The following is a 16,319-nucleotide window of genomic DNA, read 5'->3' on the forward strand; positions in this document are numbered from 1 at the left end:
GGGTGCTGTGTGCTGGGAATTATTGGATGCTGTGTACTGGGATTTTATTGGGTGCAGTGTGCTGTAATTTCATTGGGTGCGAAGTGCTGTGATTTTACTGGGTATGGTGTGCTGTGATTTTATTGGGTGTAGTGTGCTGTGATTTTATTGGGTTTAGTGTGCTAGGATTTTATTGGGTTTAGTCTGCTGGAATTATACTGGGTGTTTTGTGCTGGAATTACACTGGGTGTTTTGTGCTGGAATTACACTGGGTGTTGTGTGCTGGAATTATACTGGGTGGAGTGCGCTGGGATTTTACTGGGTGTTGTGTGCTGGGATTTTACTGGGTGTTGTGTGCTATATTTTACTGGGTGTTGTGTGATGGGCTTTTACTGGGTGCTGTGTAATGGGATTTTACTGGGTGCTGTGTAATGGGATTTTACTGGACGCTGTGTAATGGGATTTCACTGGGTGCGGTGTGCTGGGATTTTATTGGATGCGGAGTAGTGGCATTTTACTGGGTGCGGTGTGCTGTGATTTTACTGGGTGCTGTGTGCTGTGATTTTACTGGGTGCTGTGTGCTGTGATTTTACTGGGTGCTGTGTTGTTGGATTTTACTGTGTGCTGTATGCTGGGATTTGAATGGGTGCTATTTGCTGGGATTTTACTGGGTGTTGTGTGCTGGGATTTTACTGGGTGTTGTGTGCTGGGATTATACTGGGTGTTGTGTGCTGGGATTTTACTGGGGTTTGTGTGCTGGGATTTTACTGGGGGTTGTGTGCTGGGATTTTACTGGGTGGTGTTTGCTGGCATTTTACTGGGTGCTGTGTAATGGGATTTTACTGGGTGCTGTGTAATGGGATTTTACTGGGTGCTGTGTAATGGGATTTTACAGGATGCTGTGTAATGGGATTTTACTGGACGCTGTGTGATGGAATTTCACTGGGTGCGTTGTGCTGGGATTTTACTGGATGAGGAGTAGTGACATTTTACTGGGTGCGGTGTACTTTGATTTTACTGGGTGCAGTGTGCTGTGATTTTTCTGGGTGCGGTGTGCTGTGATGATACTGATTGCGGTGTGCTGTGATTGTACTGGGTGCGGTGTTCTGTGATTGTACTGGATGCGGTGTGCTGTTATTTTACTGGGTGCAGTGTGCTGTGATTTTACTGGGTGCGGTGTGCTGTGATTGTACTGGGTGCGGTGTTCTGTGATTGTACTGGATGCGGTGTGCTGTGATTGTACTGGGTGCAGTGTGCAGTGATTGTACTGGGTGCGGTGTGCAGTGATTTTACTGGGGGCGGTGTGCTGTGATTTTACTGGGTGCGGTGTGCTGTGATTTTACTGGGTACGGTGTGCTGTGATTTTACTGGGTACGGTGTGCTGTGATTTTACTGGGTGCTGTGTGCTGTGATTTTATTGGGTGGGGTGTGCTGTGATTTTACTGGTTACGGTGTGCTGTGATTTTATTGGGTGGGGTGTACTGTGATTTTACTGGGTGCTGTGTGCTGGAATTTTACTGGGTGCGGTGTGCTGGGATTTTACTGGGTGCGGTGTGCTGGGATTTTACTGGGTGCGGTGTGCTGGGATTTTACTGGGTGCGGTGTGCTTGGATTTTACTGGTTGCTGTGTGCTGTGATTTTATTTGGTGCTGTGTGATGGGATTTTACTGGGTGTGGTGTGCTGTGATTTTACTGGGTGCGGTGTGCTGTGATTTTACTGGGTGCGGTGTGCTGTGATTTTACTGGGTGCTGTGTGCTGTGATTTTACTGGGTGCCGTGTGCTGTAATTTTATTGGGTGCGATGTGCTGTGATTTTACTGGGTGCTGTGTGCTGTGATTTTACTGGGTAGGGTGTGCTGTAATTGTACTGGGTGCTGTTTGCCGTGTTTTTACTGGATGCGGTCTGCTGTGACTTTACTGGGTTCGGTGTGCTGTGATTTTACTGGGTTCGGTGTGCTGTGATTTTACTGGGTGCGGTGTGCTGTGATTTTAATGGGTGCAGTGTGCTGTGATTTTACTGGTTGCTGTGTGCTGTGATTTTACTGGGTGCGGTGTGCTGTGATTTTACTGGGTGCTGTGTGCTGTAATTTTATTGGGTGCGATGTGCTGTGATTTTACTGGGTGCTGTGTACTGTGATTTTACTGGGTACTGTGTGCTGTAATTGTACTGGGTGCTGTTTGCCGTGTTTTTACTGAGTGCGGTCTGCTGTGATTTTACTGGGTTCGGTGTGCTGTGATTTTACTGGGCGCTGTGTACTGGGATTTTACTACGTTCTGTATGCTGGGATTTTACTGCGTGCTATTTGCTGGGTTTTTACTGGGAGTTGTGTGCTGGGATTTTACTGGGTGCTGTGTGCTGGGATTTTACTAGGTGTTGTGTGCTGGGATTTTACTGGGTGTTGTGTGCTGAGATTTTACTAGGTGTCGTGTGCTGGGATTTTACTGGATGGTGTTTGCTGGGATTTTACTTGGTGCTGTGTAATGGTATTTTACTGGGTGCTGTGTGATGGGATTTCACTGGGTGCTGTGTGCTGTGATTTTACTGGGTGCTGTGTACTAGGATTTTACTGCGTGTTGTATGCTGGGATTTTAATGGGTACTATTTGCTGGGATTTTACTGGGTGTTGTGTGCTGTGATTTTACTGGGTGCTGTGTACTGGGATTTTACTGGGTGTTGTATGCTGGGATTTTAATGGGTGCTATTTGCTGTGATTTTACTTGGTGCTGAGTGCTGGGATTTTACTGGGTGGTGTGTGCTGGGATTTTACTGGGTGGTGTGTGCTGGGAATTTACTGGTTGGTGTGTGCTGGAATTTTACTGTGTGCTGTGTAATGGGATTTTACTGGATGCTGTGTGATGGGATTTCACTGGGTGTGGTGTGCTGTGATTTCATTGGGTGCGGTGTAATGGGATTTTACTGGTTGTGGTGTGCTGTGATTGTACTGGATGCTTTGTGCTGTGATTGTACTGGATGCTTTGTGCTGTGATTGTACTGGGTGCGGTGTGCAGTGATTTTACTGGGTGCTGTGTGCTGTAATTTTTCTGGGTGCGGTGTGCTGTGATTTTACTGGGTGCGGTGTGCTGTGATTGTACTAGGTGCTGAGCGCTGGGACTTTACTGGGTGCTGTGTGCTGGGATTTTACTGGGTGCTGTGTGCTGGAATGTTATTGGGTGCGGTGTGTTGTGATTTTATTGGGTGCGGTGTGCTGTGATTTTATTGGGTGCTGTGTGCTGTGATTTTACTGGGTGCTGTGTGCTGTGATTTTACTGGGTCCTGTGTGCTGGGGTTTTATTGGGTTTAGTGTGCTTGGATTTTACTGGGTTCTGTGTGCTGGAATTATACTGGGTGTTGTGTGCTGGAATTATACTGGGTGTTGTGTGCTGGAATTACACTGGGTGTTGTTTGCTGGAATTACACTGGGTGTTGTGTGCTGGAATTACACTGGGTGTTGTGTGCTGGGATTTTACTGGGAGTTGTGTGCTGGGATTTTACTGGGTCTTGTGTGCTGGGATTTTACTGGGTGTTGTGTGCTAGGATTTTTCTGGGTGTTGTGTGATGGGATTTTACTGGGTTGTGTTTGCTGGGCTTTTACTGGGTGCTGTGTAATGGGATTTTACTGGGTGCTGTGTAATGGGATTTTACTGGGTGCTGTGTAATGGGATTTTACTGGGTGCTGTGTAATGGCATTTTACTGGGTGCTGTGTAATGGGATTTTTCTGGACGCTGTGTAATGGGATTTCACTGGGTGCGGTTTGCTGGGATTTTACTGGATGCGGAGTAGTGGCATTTTACTGGGTGCGGTGTGCTGTGATTTTACTGCGTGCTGTGTACTGCGATTTTACTGTGTGCTGTATGCTGTGATTTTATTGGGTGCTATTTGCTGTGATTTTACTGGGTGTTGTGTGTTGTGATTTTACTGGGTACTGTGTGCTGTGATTTTACTGGGTGCTGTGTACTGGGATTTTACTGCGTGCTGTATGCTGGGATTTTAATAGGTGCTATTTGCTGGGATTTTACTGGGTGCTGTGTGCTGTGATTTTACTGGGTGCGGTGTGCTGTGATTTTACTGGGTGCTGTTTGCTGTGATTTTACTTGGTGCTGTGTACTGGGATTTTACTGGGTGCAGTGTGCTGTAATTTTATTGGGTGCGATGTGCTGTGATTTTACTGGGTGCTGTGTACTGCGATTTTACTGCGTGCTGTGTACTGCGATTTTACTGCGTGCTGTATGCTGTGATTTTAATGGGTGCTATTTGCTGTGATTTTACTGGGTGTTGTGTGTTGTGATTTTACTGGGTGCTGTGTGCTGTGATTTTACTGGGTGCTGTGTACTGGGATTTTACTGCGTGCTGTATGCTGGGATTTTAATGGGTGCGGTGTGCTGTGATTTTACTGGGTGCGGTTTGCTGTGATTTTACTTGGTGCTGTGTACTGGGATTTTACTGGGTGTTGTATGCTGGGATTTTAATGGGTGCTGTTTGCTGTGATTTTACTTGGTGCTGGGTGCTGGGATTTTACTGGGTGTTGTGTGCTGGGATTTTATTTGGTGGTGTGTTCTGGAATTTTACTGTGTGCTGTGTAATAGGATTTCACTGGACGCTGTGTGATGGGATTTCACTGGGTGTGGCGTGCTGTGATTTCATTGGGTGCGGTGTAATGGGATTTTACTGGGTGCGGTGTAATGGGATTTTACTGGGTGTGGTGTGCTGTGATTTTACTGGGTGTGGTGTGCTTTGATTTTACTGGGTGCGGTATGCTGTGAATTTACTGGGTGCGATGTGCCGTGATTTTACTGGGTGCAGTGAGCTGTGATGTTACTGGGCGCGGTGCGCTGTGATTTTACTGGGTGCGGTGTACTGTTATTTTACTGGGTGCGGTGTAATGGGATTTTCCTGAGTGTGGTGTGCTGTGATTTTATTGGATGCAGTGTGCTGTGATTTTATTGGATGCAGTGTGCTGTGATCTTATTGGATGCAGTGTGCTGTGATCTTATTAGGTTCAGTGTGCTGTGATTTTACTGGTTGTTGCGTAGTGGGATTATACTGGGTACGGTGTGCAGTGATTTTACTGGGTGGGGCGTGCAGTGATTTTACTGGCTGCGGTGTGCTGTAGTTTTACTGGGTGCTGTGTGCTGGGAATTATTGGATGCTGTGTACTGGGATTTTATTGGGTGCAGTGTGCTGTAATTTCATTGGGTGCGAAGTGCTGTGATTTTACTGGGTATGGTGTGCTGTGATTTTATTGGGTGTGGTGTGCTGTGATTTTATTGGGTGCAGTGTGCTGTGATTTTACTGGGTGCGGTTTGCTGTGATTTTACTTGGTGCTGTGTACTGGGATTTTACTGGGTGTTGTATGCTGGGATTTTAATGGGTGCTGTTTGCTGTGATTTTACTTGGTGCTGGGTGCTGGGATTTTACTGGGTGTTGTGTGCTGGGATTTTATTTGGTGGTGTGTTCTGGAATTTTACTGTGTGCTGTGTAATAGGATTTCACTGGACGCTGTGTGATGGGATTTCACTGGGTGTGGCGTGCTGTGATTTCATTGGGTGCGGTGTAATGGGATTTTACTGGGTGTGGTGTGCTGTGATTTTGCTGGGTGTGGTGTGCTTTGATTTTACTGGGTGCGGTGCGCTGTGATTTTACTGAGTGTGGTGTGCTGTGATTTTACTAGGTGCGGTATGCTGTGAATTTACTGGGTGCGATGTGCCGTGATTTTACTGGGTGCAGTGAGCTGTGATGTTACTGGGTGCGGTGCGCTGTGATTTTACTGGGTGCGGTGCACTGTGATTTTACTGGGTGCGGTGTACTGTTATTTTACTGGGTGCGGTGTAATGGGATTTTCCTGAGTGTGGTGTGCTGTGATTTTATTGGATGCAGTGTGCTGTGATTTTATTGGATGCAGTGTGCTGTGATCTTATTGGATGCAGTGTGCTGTGATCTTATTAGGTTCAGTGTGCTGTGATTTTACTGGTTGTTGCGTAGTGGGATTATACTGGGTACGGTGTGCAGTGATTTTACTGGGTGGGGCGTGCAGTGATTTTACTGGCTGCGGTGTGATGTAGTTTTACTGGGTGCTGTGTGCTGGGAATTATTGGATGCTGTGTACTGGGATTTTATTGGGTGCAGTGTGCTGTAATTTCATTGGGTGCGAAGTGCTGTGATTTTACTGGGTATGGTGTGCTGTGATTTTATTGGGTGTGGTGTGCTGTGATTTTATTGGTGCAGTGTGCTGTGATTTTATTGGGTGCAGTGTGCTGTGATTTTATTGGGTTTAGTGTGCTAGGATTTTATTGGGTTTAGTCTGCTGGAATTACACTGGGTGTTTTGTGCTGGAATTACACTGGGTGTTTTGTGCTGGAATTACACTGGATGTTGTGTGCTGGAATTATACTGGGTGGAGTGCGCTGGGATTTTACTGGGTGTTGTGCGCTGGGATTTTACTGGGTGTTGTGTGCTATATTTTACTGGGTGTTGTGTGATGGGATTTTACTGGGTGGTGTTTTCTGGGCTTTTACTGGGTGCTGTGTAATGGGATTTTACTGGACGCTGTGTAATGGGATTTCACTGGGTGCGGTGTGCTGGGATTTTATTGGATGCGGAGTAGTGGCATTTTACTGGGTGCGGTGTGCTGTGATTTTACTGGGTGCGGTGTGCTGTGATTTTACTGGGTGCGGTGTGCTGTGATTTTACTGGGTGCTGTGTGCTGTGATTTTACTGGGTGCTGTGTGCTGTGATTTTATTGGGTGCTGTGTGCTGTGATTTTACTGGGTGCTGTGTGCTGTGATTTTACTGGGTGCTGTGTGCTGTGATTTTACTGGGTGCTGTGTGCTGTGATTTTACTGGGTGCTGTGTGCTGTGATTTTACTGGGTGCTGTGTTGTTGGATTTTACTGTGTGCTGTATGCTGGGATTTGAATGGGTGCTATTTGCTGGGATTTTACTGGGTGTTGTGTGCTGGGTGCTGTGTTGTTGGATTTTACTGTGTGCTGTATGCTGGGATTTGAATGGGTGCTATTTGCTGGGATTTTACTGGGTGTTGTGTGCTGGGATTATACTGGGTGTTGTGTGCTGGGATTATACTGGGTGTTGTGTGCTGGGATTTTACTGGGGGTTGTGTGCTGGGATTTTACTGGGTGGTGTTTGCTGGGATTTTACTGGGTGGTGTTTGCTGGGATTTTACTGGGTGCTGTGTAATGGGATTTTACAGGGTGCTGTGTAATGGGATTTTACTGGACGCTGTGTGATGGGATTTCACTGGGTGCGTTGTGCTGGGATTTTACTGGATGCGGAATAGTGACATTTTACTGGGTGCGGTGTACTTTGATTTTATTGGGCGCGGTGTAATGGCATTTTACTGGGTGCGGTGTGCTGTGATTTTACTGGGTGCAGTGTGCTGTGATTTTACTCGGTGCAGTGTGCTGTGATTTTACTGGGTGCAGTGTGCTGTGATTTTACTGGGTGCAGTTATCTGTGATTTTACTGGGTGCAGTGTGCTGTGATTTTACTGGGTGCTGTGTGCTGTGATTTTACTGGGTGCTGTGTGCTGTGATTTTACTGGGTGCGGTGTGCTGTAATTTTACTGGGTGCGGCGTGGTGTGATTTTAGTGTGTGCAGTGTGCTGCGATTTTACTGGGTGCGGTGTGCTGTGATTTTACTGGGTGCTGTGCGCTGGAACTTTACTGGGTGCTGTGCGCTGGAACTTTACTGGGTGCTGTGTGCTGGGATTTTACTGGGTGCTGTGTACTGGGATTTCATTGGATGCAGTGTGCTGGAATTTTATTGGGTGCGATGTGCTGTGATTTTACTGGGTATGGTGTGCTGTGATTTTATTGGATGCGGTGTGCTGTGATTTTACTGGGTCCTGTGTGCTGGGATTTTATTGGGTTTAGTGTGCTTGGATTTTACTGGGTTCTGTGTGCTGGAATTATACTGGGTGTTGTGTGCTGGAATTACACTGGGTGTTGTGTGCTGGAATTACACTGGGTGTTGTGTGCTGGAATTACACTGGGTGTTGTGTGCTGGAATTTCACTGGGTGTTGTGTGCTGGGATTTTACTGGGTGTTGTGTGCTATGATTTTATTGGGTGTTGTGTGCTATGATTTTACTGGGTGTTGTGTGATGGGATTTTACTGGGTTGTGTTTGCTGGGATTTTACTGGGTGCTGTGTAATGGGATTTTTCTGGACGCTGTGTAATGGGATTTCACTGGGTGCGGTGTGCTGGGATTTTACTGGATGCGGATTAGTGACATTATACTGGGTGCGGTGTGCTGTGATCTTACTGGGTGCTGTGTGCTGTGATTTTACTGGGTGTTGTGTAGTTGGATTTTACTGTGTGCTGTATGCTGGAATTTTAATGGGTGCTATTTGCTGGGATTCACCTGGGTGTTGTGTGCTGGGATTATACTGGGTGCTGTGTGCTGGGATTATACTGGGTGCTGTGTGCTGGGATTATACTGGGTGCTGTGTGCTGGGATTATACTGGGTGTTGTGTGCTGGGATTATACTGGGTGTTGTGTGCTGGGATTTTACTGGGTGTTGTGTGCTGGGATTTTACTGGGTGTTGTGTGCTGGGATTTTACTGGGTGTTGTGTGCTGGGATTTTACTGGGTGGTGTTTGCTGGGATTTTACTGGGTGGTGTTTGCTGGCATTTTACTGGGTGCTGTGTAATGGCAATTTACTGGGTGCTGTGTAATGGGATTTTACTGGACGCTGTTTGATGGGATTTCACTGGGTGCGGTGTGCTGGGATTTTACTGGATGCGAAGTAGTGACATTTTACTGGGTGCGGTGTACTGTGATTTTATTGGGTGCAGTGTAATGGGATTTTACTGCGTGTGGTGTGCTGTGATTTTACTGGGTGCAGTGTGCTGTGATTTTACTGGGTGCGGTGTGCTGTGATTGTACTGGGTGCGGTGTGCTGTGATTGTTCTGGGTGCGGTGTGCTGTGATTGTTCTGGGTGCGGTGTGCAGTGATTTTACTGGGTGCGGTGTGCTGTGATTTTACTTGGTGCTGTGTGCTGTGATTATTCTGGGTGCTGTGTGCTGTGATTATTCTGGGTGCTGTGTGCTTGGATTTTCCTGGGTGGTGTGTGCTGGGATTTTACGGGGTGCTGTGTGCTGGGTTTTTGATGGATACTGTGTGCTGGGTTTTTACTGGGTTCTGTGTGCTGGGATTTTACTGGGTGTTGTGTGCTGTGATTTTACTGGGAGCTGTGTGCTGTGATTTTACTGGGTGCAGTGTGATGGGATTTAAGTGGGTGTGGTGTGCTGTGATTTTACTGGGTGTTGTGTGCTGTGATTTTACTGGGTGTTGTGTGCTGGGATTTTACTGGGTGCTGTGTGCTGTGATTTTACTGGGTGCTGTGTGCTGTGATTTTACTGGGTGCTGTGTGCTGTGATTTTACTGGGTGCTGTGTGCTGTGATTTTACTGGGTGCTGTGTGCTGTGATTTTACTGGGTGCTGTGTGCTGTGATTTTACTGGGTGCAGTGTGATGGGATTTAAGTGGGTGTGGTGTGCTGTGATTTCATTGGGTGCGGTGCAATGGGATTTTACTTGGTGCGGTATGCTGTGAATTTACTGGGTGCGATATGCCGTGATTTTACTGGGTGCGGTGAGCTGTGATTTTACTGGGTGCGGTGAGCTGTGATTTTACTGGGTGCGGTGAGCTGTGATTTTACTGGGTGCGGTGAGCTGTGATTTTACTGGGTGCGGTGAGCTGTGATTTTACTGGGTGCGGTGAGCTGTGATTTTACTGGGTGCGGTGAGCTGTGATTTTACTGGGTGCGGTGAGCTGTGATTTTACTGGGTGCGGTACGCTGTGATTTTACTGGGTGCGGTGTGCTGTTATTTTACTGGGTGCCGTGTAATGGGATTTTCCTGAGTGCGGTGTGCTGTGATTTTATTGGATGCAGTGTGCTGTGATTTTATTAGGTTCGGTGTGCTGTTATTTTACTGGTTGTTGCGTAATGGGATTATAGTGGGTACGGTGTGCTTTGATTTTACTGGGTGCTGTGTGCTTTGATTTTACTGGGTGCTGTGTGCTGTGATTTTACTGGGTGCTGTGTGCTGTGATTTTACTGGGTGCGGTGTGCTGTAATTTTACTGGGTGCGGCGTGGTGTGATTTTAGTGTGTGCAGTGTGCTGTGATTTTACTGGTTGCGGTGTGCTGTGGTTTTACTGGGTGCTGTGTGCTGGGATTTTACTGGGTGCTGTGTACTGGGATTTCATTGGATGCAGTGTGCTGGAATTTTATTGGGTGCGATGTGCTGTGATTTTACTGGGTATGGTGTGCTGTGATTTTATTGGATGCGGTGTGCTGTGATTTTACTGGGTCCTGTGTGCTGGGATTTTATTGGGTTTAGTGTGCTTGGATTTTACTGGGTTCTGTGTGCTGGAATTATACTGGGTGTTGTGTGCTGGAATTATACTGGGTGTTGTGTGCTGGAATTACACTGGGTGTTGTGTGCTGGAATTACACTGGGTGTTGTGTGCTGGAATTACACTGGGTGTTGTGTGCTGGAATTACACTGGGTGTTGTGTGCTGGAATTTCACTGGGTATTGTGTGCTGGAATTTCACTGGGTGTTGTGTGCTGGAATTTCACTGGGTGTTGTGTGCTGGGATTTTACTGGATGCGGATTAGTGACATTTTACTGGGTGCGGTGTGCTGTGATCTTACTGGGTGCTGTGTGCTGTGATTTTACTGGGTGTTGTGTAGTTGGATTTTACTGTGTGCTGTATGCAGGAATTTTAATGGGTGCTATTTGCTGGGATTTACCTGGGTGTTGTGTGCTGGGATTATACTGGGTGCTGTGTGCTGGGATTATACTGGGTGTTGTGTGCTGGAATTTTACTGGGTGTTGTGTGCTGGGATTTTACTGGGTGTTGTGTGCTGGGATTTTACTGGGTGTTGTGTGCTGGGATTTTACTGGGTGTTGTGTGCTGGGATTTTACTGGGTGTTGTGTGCTGGGATTTTACTGGGTGGTGTTTGCTGGGATTTTACTGGGTGCTATGTAATGGGAATTTACTGGGTGCTGTGTAATGTGATTTTACTGGACGCTGTTTGATGGGATTTCACTGGGTGCGGTGTGCTGGGATTTTACTGGATGCGAAGTAGTGACATTTTACTGGGTGCGGTGTACTGTGATTTTATTGGGTGCAGTGTAATGGGATTTTACTGCGTGTGGTGTGCTGTGATTTTACTGGGTGCAGTGTGCTGTGATTTTACTGGGTGCGGTGTGCTGTGATGATACTGGTTGCGGTGTGCTGTGATTGTACTGGGTGCGGTGTGCTGTGATTGTTCTGGATGCGGTGTGCTGTGATTGTACTGGGTGCGGTGTGCAGTGATTTTACTGGGTGCGGTGTGCAGTGATTTTACTGGGTGCGGTGTGCTGTGATTTTACTTGGTGCTGTGTGCTGTGATTATTCTGGGTGGTGTGTGCTTGGATTTTCCTGGGTGGTGTGTGCTGGGATTTTACGGGGTGCTGTGTGCTGGGTTTTTGATGGATACTGTGTGCTGGGTTTTTACTGGGTTCTGTGTGCTGGGATTTTACTGGGTCCTGAGTAATTGGATTTTACTGGGTGCTGTGTGCTGTGATTTTATTTGGTGCTGTGTGCTGTGATTTTACTGGACGCTGTGAAATGGGATTTCATTGGGTACGGTGTGCTGTGATTTTACTGGGTGCGGTGTGCTGTGATTTTACTGGGTGCGGTGTGCTGTGATTTTACTGGGTGCGGTGTGCTGTGATTTTACTGGGTGCGGTGTGCTGTGATTTTACTGGGTGCGGTGTGCTGTGATTTTACTGGGTGTTGTGTGCTGGGATTTTACTGGGTGTTGTGTGCTGTGATTTTACTGGGAGCTGTGTGCTGTGATTTTACTGGGTGCAGTGTGATGGGATTTAAGTGGGTGTGGTGTGCTGTGATTTTACTGGGTGTTGTGTGCTGTGATTTTACTGGGTGTTGTGTGCTGGGATTTTACTGGGTGCTGTGTGCTGTGATTTTACTGGGTCCTGAGTAATTGGATTTTACTGGGTGCTGTGTGCTGTGATTTTATTTGGTGCTGTGTGCTGTGATTTTACTGGACGCTGTGAAATGGGATTTCATTGGGTACGGTGTGCTGTGATTTTACTGGGTGCGGTGTGCTGTGATTTTACTGGGTGCGGTGTGCTGTGATTTTACTGGGTGCAGTGTGATGGGATTTAAGTGGGTGTGGTGTGCTGTGATTTTACTGGGTGTTGTGTGCTGTGATTTTACTGGGTGTTGTGTGCTGGGATTTTTCTGGGTGCTGTGTGCTGTGATTTTACTGGGTGCTGTGTGCTGTGATTTTACTGGGTGCAGTGTGATGGGATTTAAGTGGGTGTGGTGTGCTGTGATTTCATTGGGTGCGGTGTAATGGGATTTTACTGGGTGTGGTGTGCTGTGATTTTACTGGGTGTGGTGTGCTGTGATTTTACTGGGTGTGGTGTGCTGTGATTTTACTGGGTGTGGTGTGCTGTGATTTTACTGGGTGTGGTGTGCTGTGATTTTACTGGGTGTGGTGTGCTGTGATTTTACTAGGTGCGGTATGCTGTGAATTTACTGGGTGCGATATGCCGTGATTTTACTGGGTGCGGTGAGCTGTGATTTTACTGGGTGTGGTGAGCTGTGATTTTACTGGGTGCGGTGAGCTGTGATTTTACTGGGTGCGGTATGCTGTGATTTTACTGGTTGCGGTGTGCTGTGGTTTTACTGGGTGCTGTGTGCTGAGATTTTACTGGGTGCTGTGTACTGGGATTTCATTGGATGCAGTGTGCTGGAATTTTATTGGGTGCGATGTGCTGCGATTTTACTGGGTATGGTGTGCTGTGATTTTATTGGATGCGGTGTGCTGTGATTTTACTGGGTCCTGTGTGCTGGGATTTTATTGGGTTTAGTGTGCTTGGATTTTACTGGGTTCTGTGTGCTGGAATTATACTGGGTGTTGTGTGCTGGAATTACACTGGGTGTTGTGTGCTGGAATTACACTGGGTGTTGTGTGCTGGAATTACACTGGGTGTTGTGTGCTGGAATTTCACTGGGTGTTGTGTGCTGGAATTTCACTGGGTGTTGTGTGCTGGAATTTCACTGGGTGTTGTGTGCTGGAATTTTACTGGGTGTTGTGTGCTATGATTTTACTGGGTGTTGTGTGCTATGATTTTACTGGGTGTTGTGTGCTATGATTTTACTGGGTGTTGTGTGATGGGATTTTACTGGGTTGTGTTTGCTGGGCTTTTACTGGGTGCTGTGTAATGGGATTTTACTGGGTGCAGTGTAATGGGATTTTACTGCGTGTGGTGTGCTGTGATTTTACTGGGTGCAGTGTGCTGTGATTTTACTGGGTGCGGTGTGCTGTGATGATACTGGTTGCGGTGTGCTGTGATTTTACTGGGTGCGGTGTGCTGTGATTGTTCTGGATGCAGTGTGCTGTGATTGTACTGGGTGCGGTGTGCAGTGATTTTACTGGTTGCGGTGTGCTGTGATTTTACTGGGGGCGGTGTGCTGTGATTTTACTGGGGGCGGTGTGCTGTGATTTTCCTGGTTGTTGCGTAATGAGATTATACTGGGTATGGTGTGCTTTGATTTTACCAGGTGCTGTGTGCTGTAATTTTACTGGGTGCGGTGTGCTGTGATTTTACTGGGTGCTGTGTGCTGGGATTTTACTGGGTGCTGTGTGCTGGGATTTTACTGGGTGCTGTGTGCTGGGATTTTACTGGGTGCTGTGTGCTGTGATTTTACTGGGTGCTGTGTGCTGTGATTTTACTGGGTGCAGTGTGATGGGATTTTATTGGGTGTGGTGTGCTGTGATTTTACTGGGTGTGGTGTGCTGTGATTTTACTAGGTGCGTTATGCTGTGAATTTACTGGGTGCGATATGCCGTGATTTTACTGGGTGCGGTGAGCTGTGATTTTATTGGATGCAGTGTGCTGTGATTTTATTAGGTTCGGTGTGCTGTTATTTTACTGGTTGTTGTGTAATGGGATTATAGTGGGTACAGTGTGCTTTGATTTTACTGGGTGCTGTGTGCTGTGATTTTACTGGGTGCTGTGTGCTGTGATTTTACTGGGTGCTGTGTGCTGTGATTTTACTGGGTGCTGTGTGCTGTGATTTTACTGGGTGCTGTGTGCTGTGATTTTACTGGGTGCTGTGTGCTGTGATTTTACTGTGTGCGGTGTGCTGTAATTTTACTGGGTGCGGCGTTGTGTGGTTTTAGTGTTTGCAGTGTGCTGTGATTTTACTGGATGCGGTGTGCTGTGATTTTACTGGGTGCGGTGTGCTGTGATTTTACTGTGTGCTGTGTGCTGGGATTTTACTGGGTGCTGTGTACTGGGATTTCATTGGATGCAGTGTGCTGGAATTTTATTGGGTGCGATGTGCTGTGATTTTACTGGGTATGGTGTGCTGTGATTTTATTGGATGCGGTGTGCTGTGATTTTACTGGGTCCTGTGTGCTGGGATTTTATTGGCTTTAGTGTGCTTGGATTTTATTGGGTTCTGTGTGCTGGAAGTATACTGGGTGTTGTGTGCTGGAATTACACTGGGTGTTGTGTGCTGGAATTACACTGGGTGTTGTGTGCTGGAATTACACTGGGTGTTGTGTGCTGGAATTACACTGGGTGTTGTGTGCTGGAATTTCACTGGGTGTTGTGTGCTGGAATTTCACTGGGTGTTGTGTGCTGGGATTTTACTGGGTGTTGTGTGCTGGGATTTTACTGGGTGTTGTGTGCTGGGATTTTACTGGGTGTTGTGTGCTATGATTTTACTGGGTGTTGTGTGCTATGATTTTACTGGGTGTTGTGTGCTATGATTTTACTGGGTGTTGTGTGCTATGATTTTACTGGGTTGTGTTTGCTGGGCTTTTACTGGGTGCTGTGTAATGGGATTTTACTGGGTGCTGTGTAATGGGATTTTACTGGGTGCTGTGTAATGGGATTTTTCTGGACGCTGTGTAATGGGATTTCACTGGGTGCGGTGTGCTGGGATTTTACTGGATGCGGATTACTGACATTTTACTGGGTGCGGTGTGCTGTGATCTTACTGGGTGCTGTGTGCTGTGATTTTACTGGGTGTTGTGTAGTTGGATTTTACTGTGTGCTGTATGCTGGAATTTTAATGGGTGCTATTTGCTGGGAGTTACCTGGGTGTTGTGTGCTGGGATTATACTGGGTGCTGTGTGCTGGGATTATACTGGGTGCTGTGTGCTGGGATTATACTGGGTGCTGTGTGCTGGGATTTTACTGGGTGTTGTGTGCTGGGATTTTACTGGGTGTTGTGTGCTGGTATTTTACTGGGTGGTGTTTGCTGAGATTTTACTGGGTGCTGTGTAATGGGAATTTACTGGGTGCTGTGTAATGGGATTTTACTGGACGCTGTTTGATGGGATTTCACTGGGTGCGGTGTGCTGGGATTTTACTGGATGCGAAGTAGTGACATTTTACTGGGTGCGGTGTACTGTGATTTTATTGGGTGCAGTGTAATGGGATTTTACTGCGTGTGGTGTGCTGTGATTTTACTGGGTGCAGTGTGCTGTGATTTTACTGGGTGCGGTGTGCTGTGATGATACTGGTTGCGGTGTGCTGTGATGATACTGGTTGCGGTGTGCTGTGATTTTACTGGGTGCGGTGTGCTGTGATTGTTCTGGATGCGGTGTGCTGTGATTGTACTGGGTGCGGTGTGCAGTGATTTTACTGGGGGCGGTGTGCTGTGATTTTACTGGGGGCGGTGTGCTGTGATTTTACTGGTTGTTGCGTAATGAGATTATACTGGGTATGGTGTGCTTTGATTTTACCAGGTGCTGTGTGCTGTAATTTTACTGGGTGCGGTGTGCTGTGATTTTACTGGGTGCTGTGTGCTGGGGTTTTCCTGGGTGCTGTGTTCTGGGATTTTACTGGGTGCGGTGTGCTGGAATTTTATTGGGTGCGATGTTCTGTGATTTTACTGTGTATGGTGTGCTGTGATTTTATTGGGTGCGGTGTGCTGTGATTTTATTGGGTGCGTTGTGCTGTGATTTTATTGGGTGCAGTATGCTGTGATTTTACTGGGTCCTGTGTGCTGGGATTTTATTGGGTTTAGTGTGCTTGGATTTTACTGGGTTCTGTGTGCTGGAATTATAGTGGGTGTTGTGTGCTGGAATTACACTGGGTGTTGTGTGCTGGAATTACACTTGTTGTTGTTTGCTGGAATTATACTGGGAGTTGTGTGCGGGGATTTTACTGGGTGCTGTGTGCTGGGTTTTTGATGGATACTGTGTGCTGGGTTTTTACTTGGTGCTGTGTGCTGGGTTTTTACTGGGTGTTGTGTGCTGGGATTTTACTGGGTGTAGTGT

This window comes from Carcharodon carcharias, chromosome 9 (assembly GCF_017639515.1).
Source record: "Carcharodon carcharias isolate sCarCar2 chromosome 9, sCarCar2.pri, whole genome shotgun sequence".
Lineage (NCBI taxonomy): Eukaryota > Metazoa > Chordata > Chondrichthyes > Lamniformes > Lamnidae > Carcharodon > Carcharodon carcharias.